Source organism: Haemaphysalis longicornis, unplaced genomic scaffold, assembly GCF_048455015.1.
Source record: "Haemaphysalis longicornis isolate Haplotype H1 unplaced genomic scaffold, Haemaphysalis longicornis Haplotype H1 scaffold_1, whole genome shotgun sequence".
NCBI lineage: Eukaryota > Metazoa > Arthropoda > Arachnida > Ixodida > Ixodidae > Haemaphysalis > Haemaphysalis longicornis.
Window position 1 is genome coordinate 166,505,029 of NW_027526203.1, and position 15,527 is coordinate 166,520,555.

Here is a 15,527-nt window from a genome sequence, read left to right on the forward strand (position 1 = left end):
TATGCGACAGGACACGTCATTAGCATAATCAAAACACCGGTTTGAAAAGAAAACGCGAGGCTACTGAATATTTAGTGCATGATTCGGCCTTGCATAGTTAGGTTGGAAAATTTAGCTTATCTTGATATGTTAGTTCACGTTTGCGTATAAAAGAACAAATGGGTCGTTAAATTGTCTGGAAAGCCTTAACCGGTTTGTGTTAAGGCAGAAAAGAACGTGGAGGTGCAAATAGCCTAGAAGCTAACCAAATCAAAGCTTATCGGCAACCGTTTTAAGAAAACTGTTTTGGCGTGCAGAAATGGCAAGTGGTTGCCAGGAAACAATACAGTGTGGCTTCCCCATTTCTTGAAATTGGGCTTTGTGTACGGCTGTAAGCGACGTCATATATCCCGGAAAACGTTGTTTTCCTAGTTACAAGGTACTCTTCCTTCCCACTCATTTTAAATGACTTTCTGATTGAGAGGATTCCCTTGAAGGATACCGTTTCCCGACTATGATCTATAAGCGTATGGCAGCTGTTGTTGCCGTTGACAAAAATTAAATTGGGGAATATCTTCTTGGGCGCATTTGAAAAAGCCGCTGCTTCTGGCCACCACTGATCCTCGCAGTGCACGATCTCATTCAGTCGGTTTAACGGTAACAGGAGGGAAATCTGGGACACCTGATTCGGCATCATTTTTGACAGCGCGAAAGGACGAGACGAGACGGAGAATACACAGGGCCAGTGCAGACTAATAAATGACTAACAACTGACTTCTGACTAACAGCGCTGGGAGTTGTTAGTCAACGCTGGTCCTGTGTGTTCTCTGTCTCGTCTCCTCCTTTCGCGCTGCTGAAAATGATGACGGTTTAACGGTACGTGGCACGTTTTTGCAATTCAATGTAATAAAGTTGTAGCCCCTAAGTGCTATTAGATTTCAAAAGATCTACGTAAGCAATCCACACCGTTTTGAAAGTTTTGAATGATGAGGTTCCTTAGAACAACGTTCTACAGAATACCTGGGGGCCAAAGAAAAGGCACACACGGCGCTGTTAAGGCGTCAGCGGGCAAAGAGAAGAATGGTGTTCTTCTTAGACGCGCATTCTTTGGGGAGCTTGCTATCAAAGTGGGAATTGGAAACTTGCAAAAAGATCCAACGCCTGGTTACGCAAGTGGCGATATTGTGGAAAGCTTATCGAATGGGAGAATTGAAGTATTCCGATGACCAGCAAAAAAAAAAAAAAAAATTAGGTTGGGGGAGGTCAACCATAGTGCTTTCGATTCCGCAGCAACATTGTAGCTGCCACTAAACAGTCCGCAACAACTGAGCACCACTAGTGGAAACTAGCGTTAATCAAGATAATGCACACCAGCCTATCACAAAGATTAAAATTTAAAAAAAAAGTATTACGTGCGTACCCAATGAGAAAAAAAGCCGCCATCGGGCATGGAGAGAGGGCTTTAATACTTGCGCACCAATCTATGGCGGCGGTTGCGAGTGGGCTGAAAAAGTTTCTGGAAGTTCACACTCCTAAAACTTTGATTTCAATGTCTGGATTGTCAGAAAAATACCTTGACTTGCGAATCACAAATCTTACGCAAAACATACCAAACTAGCAAGCATTCGACGTGACCGCTGCGTCGCTGTAAGCAGGCAGAAATACGGTTAATCCTGGCTACTGCACATTCTCTACCCCGAGATATGCTCACGTAGTGGGCGTGTGGCAACTTTCGTTAAAACCGAGCATGCCGTTACCACAGCCATTTGTGCCATGCAGCTGCGCAGACACTGAAGGTATTCTTGTAACTTATTCACTAACTATAGACGTAGTTCACCGCCCAAAAGTTCTGGTCTAGCTTCTTGTGTTTACAAACTAGAAATGATTCCGTCAACTTGAACCGTAAACAACACATTTGCTATTTTCAGATATTTGAATAGTGGTACAACTAAAACCGCCAATGAGGTTATCAATTTGGTATAATTCCCTAAATCTGATCACAATGCGCATGCGCATGACGAGCACACCGGCAACCCAAACTGATCATTCACTTAAGCGCGAAGTGCATGGAACGTTTCCTGCTCCCGAAAACGCGCCGTGCGCAAGAAAGCCCACCAGCGGCGTGGAGCGCGGGGCGGCCGGGAGCGACAACATGGCCGTGAAGGGTTGTAGGTAGCCCCACTATGCCCCATAGACAGCCTGTTACGGGTCGCCAAAACGAACTAAAGGCGCAAACTAAGTTGCTCAGTCGGGAGAGGAGCTGCCAATGTGGATGAACACGGGAGTACAAATTGTCTCTGCGCGGTCAAGCTGACTGTTCCGAACTCTTTCAAAACTGATTGAAACCAACGCCACAGGCACGCTTCTTTCTATTGGCGCAAGTATCCAGGCCCCTCCCACCGGCACGTGGCACGCCTCCCGAAACCCGGAAAAAAATCGCAGGATTAGTCTTCAACCATGGAAATTCCAGTTCTTCTGCAGCAAGAAGGACGCAAACATTTTATTGAGCCAAATATATACATATATGTGTGTGGGTGGTGTCCTCAGTTCCGGAAACAGCGTACTCCCACAGGCACACCCAAAACGATATTTGAGTGGGGAGCGAAAAAAAAATGGTGCAGCTTGCACTAACAGTGCAAGGCTTAAGAAACAGCAGAGCTGAGGGTCCACCTAGCTTCTCCCCACACTGACAGCGTATCCCAGTAGTACAAAGCCGTTTTGGACGGCACTGTAAAGCAAAGATCATTAATATATGTACAGTGTTTTATTCAGTAGCAATCGTCATCCCTTTCGTCGTCGCCTTCCAACGGCACAGTCGCGTAGGGCAAATCCTGTTGTAGGGCGTCCTCACCTCTGTAGACCTTCACTTCTTCGTCAGCTAGTCCAGTGGCCGTCTGCAGGCGTGGATTGTGAATGGATGACTTGGAGATTCGCCGTCGTCGTCTTCGGCGCGGCGAACCCGTGGCGTGCCCGTCACTGCACGACGACAACGAAGAAGGCGGGTACTCCTCACGTTGCGCAAGCACACCCGCAAACCTGGACGACGCCCAGCGCTCCTCACGAGGCGCACGCTGGCGTACGATCGGTATTTCTTTGCTAAAGCCACTGCGCCAAGGGCGTGCCGGGCGCCTCGCGCCGGTTTTTTCTTGGTATTTGTTTTGCTAACGCCAATGGACCAAGTTGAAGTTTAAACAGGTCTGCTGTTATAAGTTAGTTTAACTTCGTGAGCGCGGGTTAGACGCACGCGCGCTGCGCGTTCTATAAATACTCGAATAAACGGTTTGGCTGACCGGACTACAAGGGCCACACTTTACTGCCTATTCAGTGGAGCCCCGATGTTACGTCCCCCGGACTTACGACGACCCGCTTCTTACGACGGATAACTGTGGTCCCGGCAAACTCCCCATAGAAACAATGCATTAAAACCCCCGATGATACGACGCTAGGGGGCACGAGGTCCGCTTCATACGACGGACCCTGGAGCGGATAAACCTGCGTTTTTCCCACATTTTACACCGCTTCGCCGCCTTGTAACGACCTTAGTTATTCTTAACCCCCGTTTGACGCTGCTTGATGTGCAAAGGTCTACAGGCGGGCCAGACCACTTGCTAAAGGGACACAAGCAAGCACGCGGGCACTCGTGAGCAGGAGATAACCTTAGACGGCCCCATGCGGCAGCAGTACGTCAACGCGCCAACCGCGAGAAGTCTAAGTTCAGGTGGCAGGCTTGCGCTGCTGAGCACGAGGTCACGGGTTCGATTCCCGGCCGCGGCGGCCGCTTTTCTGATGGAGGCGAAAAGCAAAAACGGCCGTGTGTACGAGATTTCGGCGCACGATAAAGATCCCCAGGTGGTCAAAATTAATCCGGAGCCCTCCACTACGGCGCGCCTCATCGCCTGCGTTGCGTCGGCGCGTTAAACCCTACAATCAATCAATCAATCAATCAATCAATCAATCAGGTGGCAGGTGGACCGAATTTGAAACTCACGTGGTGCCGCCGACAAACGCGAAAACACATACGACGCAACCCCACGGCGACGACCGATATCTCTGCTCTCTGCTTATCAGTGTCTTTCAGAGCCGCGTTGTCACTCCGCTCCTTTCTTTGGTACAGTGTCTCAATTCACGCACGTCCGCCGCAAGGGTGGAGGCACGCATGCGTTGGCCATTTTGGGTCAATCGCTGGCCGCCGCAGCAAGTCACTGTAGCAAGACCGATTGGATTGGATTGGATTTGGATTGGATTGGATTAAAGTGGATTGTGTTGGATTGTGTTGCGTCATAGCCGCGGCAGACGCACTTGCGCCGGCGCATGTGCAGTACTCTCTCTTCCGCGGTCTCCTCTCCTTCGGGCGCGCTGCGCATATAATCGGTGTGCCGCTTTCCGGCGGCCTTTCGGTCGACGGTTGCTCTCCCTTTGCGCTTGAACCCCCCTCAGCGTCGCATCACACCAGGGTTCCCGCGAGGGGAGGTGGGCCAATTTTTTCATCTGTGCCTCGTACTATCGTTCGTTTCGCTTGGCCTTGGCAGTTTCGCACTCGCTTTTTTTCCTCTCAATTTGCTCGACCACGTCGGTTTCATCTCACGCGCGCAAGACGTGGGGCTGGCGGGCTATAAATAGCGCCGGACGTCACAGGTGTCGCGTAGCGCGCGGCGCTTGGCTGGCGGGCTAGCTAGACGCCATAGATGGGAGTGGGGCACAACATAGGAGTTGCCTTTTAGATGCGGAGCATCTTATAGTCTGGGCATGTCCCGCGTCGGCGTCCGCACTCACACTGCATATGCGCAACTCTCCTCCTTCCCTCTCTCCCACGGCTGCGCGATACTCCCGCCACTTCTTCTCTCGTACCAGCTGCGTGCACTCCGCTTTCGCTTCTCCCGCGTTCTAGCTTCTGCTTTGGCGGCACATGCTCGGCGCTTGCGCATCTCTCCTCCTCTCGTCTCCTCTCCTTCAACCTTGAATGTAAATCGGATAGCGCGCTGCGCGCGTTCAGTTCAGCGCTTGCTGCGGTTGACTCCACTTCACTCCGTTCTTCCGATGAAGTGTGATGGAAGCAACAGTCCCGTCAGTTAGTGGGTTGGAGCAAGCAAGCGTCAGCACCACCCCACAAACTAATAGCAACGCTACGTCCACTGAAGACAAAGCTGCGCAGCGAAGCGCACGCGACGATGAGCGCAAACGCTTGAAGCAAGCGGCGGACCCTGAGCTTCGTCGGCGCGAATGCTCGGCGCTTGCGCATCTCTCCTCCTCTCGTCTCCTCTCGTTCAACCTTGAATGTAAATCGGGTAGCGTGCTCCGCGCGTTCAGTTCAGCGCTTGCTGCGGTTGACTCCACTTCACTCCGTTCTTCCGATGAAGTTCTACGAACACAACGGAAACACAACGGAACCCCGAGATGCTCCGCATCTACTCAGCGTTCCCTTCGGGAAGATGGGGCTAATATTTTTAACTTGCGAATTCAGCTAAAGGTTCGGAAATCACGCGAGAAGGCGCTAGATATAGTAGTTTAAATAAGTTCTTTGCTCACCTGTCGCGTGAGACCGTCTACTATGCCGGCATTTACCTACACCCCGGTCGTACGACACCCCGGTCATACGACGCTTTCTCGCGGTCCCTTGAAAGTCGTATTATCGGGGTTCCACTGTAATGTGTTGTCCAATGCCAAGCGTATTGACTTCTCTGTGTGCACGTAACCCTTTGCTAGGCTTGGGAGTACGCACACAGGATTCACAGTACCGGCACAAGTTTCTTGTGGCCGACGATTAGGTAATTAAGATTGATTGGTTGGTGTTTTCGTGCATGACCCACACGCGCCTGTAGCAACGCCTTTGCCGCAGCATACATTCCTACTTTTGAAGCTTTGTCCACTAGTACTCCACTGCAGGCATGTGTAGCTCTATAGGCATGTATCCCTTTGCTAGTTTAGCGACAGCAACTGTCGGGTATGCGGCGCAGTGCCGGAGCTTCGAAGTTAATCTATACGTCAAATGGTAGACGCGACTTTAAGTGTGGTGAGGACAATAAGTAATATTATAATTGGTACTGGTTGACAACGTTAGGCCTCAAAGCGTCACGTTAGGCCTAGTTGCGGCTGAGCTGCGTTAGCGTTGTGAGCCGCCTCACCAACCTACCAAGCTGTCCACGAATTGGAACGCAGCCTCAGTTTTTGTTGCGATCCGGAGGTACATTGAGGTTGCGCAAAAGAATGCACGCCAAACATACGAGGTCGCCTTCGTCGGTAATACCACGGTGCCCAGCACGCCGCTGTCAACGTTGTTCCCATCTTTAAGAGAGAGAGAGAGAAAGCCTTTAATGAAAGCTGAAGAGGTCAGCCCCACTAACGGTAGGGCTTGCTACTCCAGATGGGGTGAATAAAGTGAGGTGACAGCGAAAAATAGACAGAAAAAGAAAAGGAAAGAAAGAAAGGGGAGTAAGAGGAGAAATGCACACATATACAAATTGTACATGCTCAGAGAGTTCACAGAACCTCTTCCAGCCCTGTTTCCGCAAGAAAAGTAAGCAGTGTTTTTGTACCGAGCACTGCCTCCTCACGATTTTGCCAGGGTCCAAGGAAGTGTGAAAGTTCTAGAGTACCTCCGCGTCGTAGTCGCACAAGTGCCTTCGACGCTGTTGCCTGCTGAGTGGCATATCGCGAGCAGTGGCTTAAAATGTGCCTGATGGTGTCGGTAGTAGAGCACACTGTACACAATGGCGACTCTACCCAGCCCAGCTTAAACAAGAAGCTTCGGGTGTATGCAACATTAAGTCGCAGCCGGTGTAACACGCCTTCAGTGCGCTTTGGCAGACCCCGTGGATAGGGGAAATCGCACTGAGGGTCTATAGCATGAAGAGGCGCATAGCTGCTCAGAGGATCCTGCCAAGCCGGCAGCTGGAGTTGCCATCCTAGGTCGATTGCAGCTGCTTTGCTATCCTCGTTGGAAAACGGGATTCCAACGGTGAAGTTGAGGTCGTGGGCTTCTCTGGCGACCGCATCGGAGATCTTGTTGCCCGTTATACCAGAATGACCTGGTATCCACTGAAGGAAAATTTCATGTCCTTCGCGCACCGCACTAGAAAATATATCGTTCATATCGCAGACAAGTTGATTGCGACAATCAGGCGGCTTATTTAGTAGTTGCAAGGCTGGACGGGAATCGGAAAGAATTACCCACCGCCGAGCGGGTCTTCCGCTTATGTAAAGAAGTGCTGCTCTAACAGCTGCTAGCTCAGTTGCCGTGGAGGATGTTCTGTGGCTGAGCTTTTCTTTAATGGACCGTCCCGCTGACGGAATCCATACGCCGATTGCCGAAGACGCCGAAGCCACGGATCCATTCGTGTACACTTGGATGTGGTCTGGATAACGGGTTTGGATATGCTCCAAGACGAAATATGTCAAGGCAGATGCTGGCATAGACGACTTTTTGCCTATTCCAGGTACAGTGGTGCACACAGCCCATGCCGCGTACAACCACGGTGGAGTAGCAGGCAGCTTGGGTCGGAGGTAATTAGATGGCAGGACGTGCACCACGCGAGATGCAGAAGCGGCAGCCAGTGGATGAGCAAAGCATCGAGAAACATGTCGAAGGCCAGTACGGAGCAATTCTTGTGAACGGAGAGTGGTCGCAGAAAAGCACCTTGCCTCACATAAGGTTCCTATCGTGGAAGTGCATTTTGGAAGGCCCAGGCATGTTCGCAGTGCTCGAGCTTGCAAGCCTTCCAGAACCTTCAAGTTCGTCCTGGACACAGCATGTAAAGCTGGAAGGCTATATCGCAAGAGGCCTACGAAAAGCGCTTTGTAGAGTCGCAAGAGTGCTGACACTGAGCAGCCCCAGGTGCTTCCTGTCATCATCCGCAAAACGTGAACGAACGAAAGGAGTCGCTCCTTTAGCCGCCTGATATGGGGAGCCCAGGACAACGAACGGTCAATTGTAATGCCTAGAAATTTGTGATTGCAAACATAGGGTATCTGCACGCCGTGTATCTCCAGTGGGTATCGAGATACATCGCGCTTGGTGAAAGCCATGGCAGCGCACTTCTCAGGAGACAGAAGCAGCCCGCAGCTGCCGAGGTATTTTTCAATGGCGAACAGAGCCTTCTGCACTTTTGCTCGTATGTGTCTGCGGTTCCTGCCCGAAGCCCAGATGCAGATGTCATCAGCATACACCGAGATGTGAATTCCTTGAGGTAGTACCTTTGTGATGCGGATGAGGCATATACTGAACAGTGTCGGGCTCAGAACACCACCTTGTGGGACACCCTGCGTGATGGCATGTCGTGTCGTGTCACCGTCTTTGGTTGTCATGTAGACATACCGATACTTTAGGTAATCACCGATCCAGGCTTGCATTCGGCCTCGAAGTCCTATAAAGGCCACCTCCCTTCTAATTGCTTCGTGGGAAACACTGTCAAATGCTGCCTTTATGTCTAGGAAGACAGCAATGGTGAACCTTTTCGCAGCCTTTTGTGCACGAACATCTGTTACCAAGGCGATCACATTGTCAATGCTGCTCCTTCCTTGCCTGAATCCTGACATCTCTGGCGGGTAGACATTCCTGTTTTCGAGGTCCCAGACAAGCCGCTGTAGTACCATTTTTTCCATTACCTTACCAATGCAGCTTAATAGAGCAATTGGTCGGTAAGAGTTTATGTCTGTGGGACATTTTCCCGGCTTGAGAACCGGTACCAGTCGGGCAATTTTGCAGCTTGCCTCAACACAGCCAGTCTGCCACGATGCGTTGTATATACTCAGCAACCGCAGAAGAGCCTTGTTGCCGAGATGTCGCAGAGCCGAATAGCTAACTCCATCAGGCCCAGGCGAGGTGGACAAATTAACAGATTTTAACGCTGCAGATAGCTCATTGATGGTAAAGGGCTCATCCATCATCACAGCATTCGTGGTAGGAAGCCACTCGGTCAGCTGCGCGGGAATCAGAGAAGGGCTCTGGGGAGTACTGACTTTTATGCAAAATTCTTCTGCGACGTCTACTTCACTGACTCCACGCTTGAGGGCTACTGAAGAAAATGGGTGAATCTGACTGGGTGGGGCTCTCAGGCTGCGGAATACCTGCCATATGCGTGTCAGTGGCTTGCGTGGATCTAATTTAGAACAAAACTGGGCCCAGCGGTTTTTGGCAAGCGTGGCCATGTGCTTCTGAACGCGCTTCTGCGCACGCCTGGAAGCTCATCTTTAAGAGGTATCTTGCTGACTAAGGGGATGGCTTCTTCCTCCCCGCTATCCTCAAGGTCCACGCAGACCGCCTTTCCTCCTTCGAGGTTGGTAGCATCCGCATCACAGACACTATTAACCACTGCAGTATGTCGCAGGGCTCAAAGCACGTCGTCAGTAGTCATGGTTACGTCGGGCGCAATCTCAGACGCCGCGCCAAGCAAGTCTAACTCATGGAGAGCATACCCGTTGAGCGGCTCGTCGTCTCCTACCTTGCCAAGGCGTCCTCTGCTTCAACTACGGACCCCGACTGGCGGTCGTCCTCCACTCGTACGACGACGTTCGCGTACGCCCGCCCACACTGGTCTTTGCCGTGGCCAAAGCGACCACAAAGTGCGCAGCCGAAAAACCAGCACTCGCGCAAATTTGACCTTTCCGGCGGCAGCGAAGACAGCACCACGACTGACGACACCCCCTGTGCATCACGACAAACGACATCACGGCGGTGACGCATACCTGGAGGGGGAAGTCGTCCACGGGGGAGGTCGTCCACGTGGGTCATCGTGGCACCTTACTTCTGCAGGGCAGCGGCCAGGCGTGTCGCGGCGCATTGCAGGGAAGCCTGTGCAGAGACTGCATGCAGTGCAGCCTGGCAGACGTCATCAATCCCTGGCCATTTCCGAGTTTTTCCCGTGAAATCCAACATCCTTGCACTTCTTCGTCTGAAAGCTTTTAGAGGTTTAAACGGGCGTCCTAGATTGCGGGATTGACGGTGAGGAACAGACGTCCTTTGACTTGAGGTTGTGTAGCAACAACAACTTCCATCGCTCCTTTAGCGTCCTTAAACGTCACCACCCAGACATGGTCCATATGGTACACCTCCAAGCCGACAACATTAATAAAAAGCGCCAGACTAACCAGCGTGGAACGGAAATTTACCTTGTACGGCCTTCCTTTGACGTCCGCGTGCAAAAAAAAATCTCGTGTTGTGGCCAGATGGTCCTGACGGCAGATGAGCAGCCATTCCTGATTTTTACGGTCCCAAACAGAAGAACTGCTACCGGGGACGCAAAGCCAGCCCGAACTGCTGCTTGAAACGATCTTGTTGTTCTGCGCATGCAGACTTCGCTGTAAGAAAATAAATCATAGAAAACGGGTGTGCGCGCGTCCGGGCTCGTGAACTAGCGGCGTCCGTGTAAAGAAATTTTATTTCTGTACACAGACAAAAAACTCGGGTGGGGCGCAAAAAAAACGCTCACCCCCGGTGGGACTCGAACCCACAATCCCCGGTTTAGGAGACCGATGCCTTATCCATTAGGCCACGGGGGTGCTTACAGTGAGGCCGAAATCCCGGAAACGTCTATTCGACCGCACCAAAACAATTAGGAGGGTACTAAAAAGAAAGTTTTCTGAAGCTTTGAACACCTTTTCCGAGCGAAGGGAAACTTTCGAAGATTTACGTCCCCAACTCCCGGCGCGGAAATAAAATTTCTTTACGCAGACCATATTACCACTGCAGCGCACTGTTACCTAAATAATGCAGCTCATACACAGGATTTGCCAAAGAGGCTCAGGGCTGAAAGAAAAGGATAGTATCCGCATGATACAGGCTATTCTCATAAGTCGAATTGCTCATGGAGCACCCTATCGAAGTCTGAAACCCGCTCAATTTCCAAGCGCAATGTTCTAATAGGACAAGCATTCAAAACAGCCCTCGGACTCCCCCCGAGAACCTCGACAGAGAAACTCCTCCAACTAGGAATATTTAACACCCGGGAAGAAACACGTGAGGCCCATCAGACTCCCCGATCCCGCCGAATACGCCTGACCACCGCCGGCCGCTTCCCTTCGTCTCAGCTTGGCTACCCCGTTCCTTCTAAGCAGGACCAGAAAACACGCATCCCACCCATCATCCGACAGAATATACGGGTAGCACTCATCCCCCGTAGTACTTACCCCGAATACAACAAAGCAAGCTCGAACAGGATACATCCGCAAACGGCACCAGCACCTGCCGACCACCAGGAACACAGACCAGGACCAGGACCAGCCGGCTCACGCAGCCAGTGTAACCGACGCAACAGGAAAAGAACTTTCGGCAGCGACCATCCTAACAAAGTATTTCAAAACCCGCACTGCACATACTGCCACGACACCCCCAATTACCAAGCATAGAAATCGTATGGTCACCCGGACACACCACCCTTGAAGGAAACGAAGTCGACAACGCCGCAACCCGAGAACATTCACATCGGGCCGTATCAGAGAGGGAACCAAACCAATAGAGAGATTCATTTCCAAAGTCCATATGCCTCTTCACACATACGCAGAAATATTGTCACACTACAGACAGGCTCGTCGCAAATACCCAGCGCCGGACCACCGACTAGCCAAAGGCGCCACCGGGCTACGAAGACTTGAGGAGAAGGAGAATAAACATTTATTGAGCATAAGTGCTGATGGCAGGGCACTCGCCCGGTGGATGGCATCCTTATTCCGGGATACCCAGGCTGCGACTTGCCTTGAAACAAACACTTATCCTCACAACAGCCTACTTCACGCCATGTACCCGACACAATACACTGCCAACTGCAAATACTGCCCGCAGACAGGCCCCCTATACCACATCGTTCGGGAGTGCCCCCCCCCCACGCCGGAACTCACACCAAACCCCAATCCCTCCTTTCAGCAGTGGGTGGAGATGCTGACCAGCCCTGACCTCTCCGACCAGCAAACGTTGGTGGAGAAAGCGAAGAAGACCGGTAAATCTATTCCAAGGGATCCTGGACTGAGGTCTTCACTCACTGGGCGGGGGCCCTGCTGTTCAATAAAGTTTATTCCTCCTCCACCTCCTCTTTACATAGACAAAAAACTCAGGTGGGGAGCAAAAAAAAAACAACAAAAGACTCGTTCACCCCCGGTGGGACTCCAACCCACAATCCCCGGCTTAGGAGACCGATGCCTTATCCATTAGCCCACGGGGGCGCCCAGTACGGTAGGCATCGAATCCCGGGAACGTCTCTTCGACAGCGCCAAAACAATTAGGATGGTACTAAAAAGATGATGATGATGTTTAGAGTTTAATGGCGCAAGACCGACTTGGTACTAAAAAGAAAGTTTCCTAAAACTTTAAACAGCTTTTCCGAGCGAAGGTAAACTTTAGAGGCTTTACGGGTCATTGAAGCGCAAAACGTTGGAAAACGAACAGGTCCCCGAAATATTACATATACCCTGCAAGATGTCCCTTTATATAACCTACGAAAAAATGCACTGAGTGCACAGCATAACAGATCTTTGCAACACAAAATGGAAAACAGTGAGAGCCAAGCACATTTACTTTTCCCCGCCTTTTCCCTCGGGGCCCGCGTATGACTGCACCAGTATACAGTCAAACCCGATTGTAGCGAAACCCGGATAGAACGAATTATGCTAAATATCGAACAAAAGCAAATCCGTTACGAAAATGCATGCGAAGCATATTCCTTATAACGAAGTTCACATCGGATATACCGAACTCGGCGAGGCTATAATTGCCACCGAAATCCATGGTCTCGGAGCGGCGATTGAGATGCTGACTGGCCATGTTTCAGATGTTGAGCCTCGCATGGAGCGACGTGATGCCAGATACCTTCCCTAATTGTTTTCGATGCACGGGATTCACGACGGAGCACATCCAGTCAGCGAGTCAGGACCAAGAAGGCATCATTGGCGAACAGCACGAAGAGCTCGCCAACCTTCCAGAGGCTGTGCCGAAAGGAGTGTCCTTTGAGGATTTCCTGAGTGTCAACGTCGACTTTGCCGTCACTGTGAGCCCCTCAGGCAAAGACAGCGCCACTGATGTCATGGCAGCTGGGGCTGCTGAAACCACTGCATAGACTGAAAATGTCCCAATGGGCATCCTTAGTCTCTTCGGTGCTTTAATGAAGGTGAATGAAGCGGTTTCGCCAGTCGGTGTGCTCTGCCAATATTACTTCGGTATTGAAGGGCACGGACTTGAACTGGAGCAAACGACGCCCCCGCCAAAACGAAAGTGAAAACAAAAATCAACGCTCTTTTGTGAAATAGACAGTTAAGGCGGAAAGTAGCTTTAGTGCATGCAATAAATGGATTGTTTTGTGTGATGTAATAGCATAATTTATGCGTTTGTTTCTCTCTGTGGGAATGGCACGGGAGATCCCGCGTATTGCGCACTCTTAACAAAAAATTCGTTATAGATGGGTTCGGCTATATCGAACTATTGGATATATCGAACTAATCGTGGTGCATACTACAGTTCGTTATAACCGGGTTTGACTGTATAGCTCGCTGTCCGGGTAGTATCCTAGTTTGGCTCCCAGCACAATGCAGGAGTGGTGTCCTACGTAACATTAATGAAGGCTGTGGGGGTTGGTATCCCTTCACCATGCCAACATTCCAGGCACTTCCCCGAATTCACAAAACTACCTTTTACCCCGCGAAACTGTCTCAGCTACCACCTAAACACTTTCTCTGTACATACATACAAAAAACAGCAACGCCATCTGCATTAGCCAAAAGTGTCGTCTGATTCATGCAGACTGAATCGTTCGTTAGCATGATGTCAGATAATACACCTAGACGGACCTTTGATGTATATGCAAAACATTATGCGACTGAGGGGAACCCCCGGCGCATTGAACGTTGCACCTCAATTGCGGCGATTAATTTCTTGTTCACGTGAAGGGTCCCCAGGTGGTCAAAAGAAATCCGGAGCCCTCCACTACGGTGCGCCTGATAGCCTGGATGTAGCATTGGCACGTTAAACCGTAAATTCAGTCAAGCTCTTGTTCACGATCCACCGCGTAGTGCAATTCCGCTACGCCGGGGCGACGCCTCCGCTAACAACGGATCCCACGATAAAATTACAACATTATCTCGTGTGACGTGTGACACAGTCATAGTCCTTTTTCGGATCTTTCTGCATGTCTGCCACACCAGTCTACACGGCGTCGCAGCACTCGAGTATACAGCTCGCCTTACAAATGTCAGGAAAAAATGTTCCGCCTCTAATTCCGCATATTTGAAGCACGATTCTGCACTATTTCCTGAACCACACTGTGTAGTCTCTTTTCAAGAGCCCTCATAAAGATTTGTAGCATATGTAAGTTAGTAAAATTGACCGGTACGACTTTTCAAGTTTCAGTTTCTCGTGGCAGAAATCCGGGCAGGACCCAGCATTTATCGTCCAAGACGCCGAGCGAATGCGTCAGGCTAGGCAGGCGTGCAGCATAAAGCTCAGTCTTCGTGTAACAAAAAATTTAGTGCCCTTCCACTCTGTGAAGAAGGATGGCCAGCAAAGCTGCGGTGCCGAGCCTCAACGTGAGCTTTGACTGGGTCGTAGTCCAAGGGGTGCACGAAGCAAAACACGTTTGTTTGTAATTTGCCATTGAGCATAGTTTCTGGTTAATTAACTGAAAGAACGTTTGACGAACCAGAGTTTTGTTCGCGTGGACAAGCATGGGGCTGCCCGTTTCCCTCCCGTGGCATCCCATATGTAGTGACAGTGAACAAGTAGTCCACAATATTTATAACTTCACTGTGGACCATGCAATTTTGAGACGCAGTTCGCGGTCCCTTCCTGAGACGCACTTGCCACCGCCGCCGCAGAGGCTCACCGTCGAGAGAACCCACGAGTGAGTGCGGCCGCAGCGCACGGCAGCCATCAGGAGTGAGTGCTGACTGCGAGTGACGCAACCGGTCGTGCGCACCTGAAGCGGATGTTGTGGAACGCGCACATGCGATCTCAGCCAGTTCTTACTGAGCAATGAGCTACGCAACTGGTTGAACCAACGTTACTTGGGTTGAACTGCGTCGTCTGCCGCGGCTGCTAAACGAGCTGCCCGAACAGCTGCGCCCAAATTTCGCATTAGGGAGTATCGTAATCACCAGCCAGTTTTTTGAACGAAATATAAGCCGTCTTGTATTAAAATATGAAGGCCCTAGGACCTTTTCAATTTTGTATGTTTTTTTTCTATGCCCTGGTGGTGTGGGGCGCAGTTTTACGCTTCCGGGGATTTGAGTGCGCTCCGAAACGTGGCGCTACGCTCGCTAGCGATTCCTGTCTACATCGCTCTGGGACCGGAGACGATCTGCTGGATCCTAGCCATTTACAAAAAAAATCACAACGCAGGCATCGAAACTGCACGATGGATGATAAGGTGCCAGTGGTCAATGGGAATCCTCCCTCCCCTAATGTGTGCTGTTAAAGATTAGGTTTGCAGCTGCCCTCGAAAGGGAGGAGGCTGCTTTGACGTCATTTCACGGCTAGCGCATGCGTGAGGCTAGGCAGGACCCAGCAGTTGTCCCCCAAGACACCGAGCGCATGCGTCAGGGCCCAGCATTTGCCGCCAGAGAAGCCCAGTGCA

At 50.9% G+C, this 15,527-nt stretch overlaps 1 non-coding gene across 1 annotated transcript; it reads right to left on the reverse strand.

Annotated features, from left to right (window-relative positions):
* Positions 1-10,400: 10,400 nt before the first annotated feature.
* On the reverse strand, positions 10,401-10,473 carry Trnar-ccu (transfer RNA arginine (anticodon CCU)). The gene has a single exon. It is a non-coding gene; the product is annotated as a tRNA-Arg (tRNA).
* Between the last annotated feature and the right edge of the window lie 5,054 nt (positions 10,474-15,527).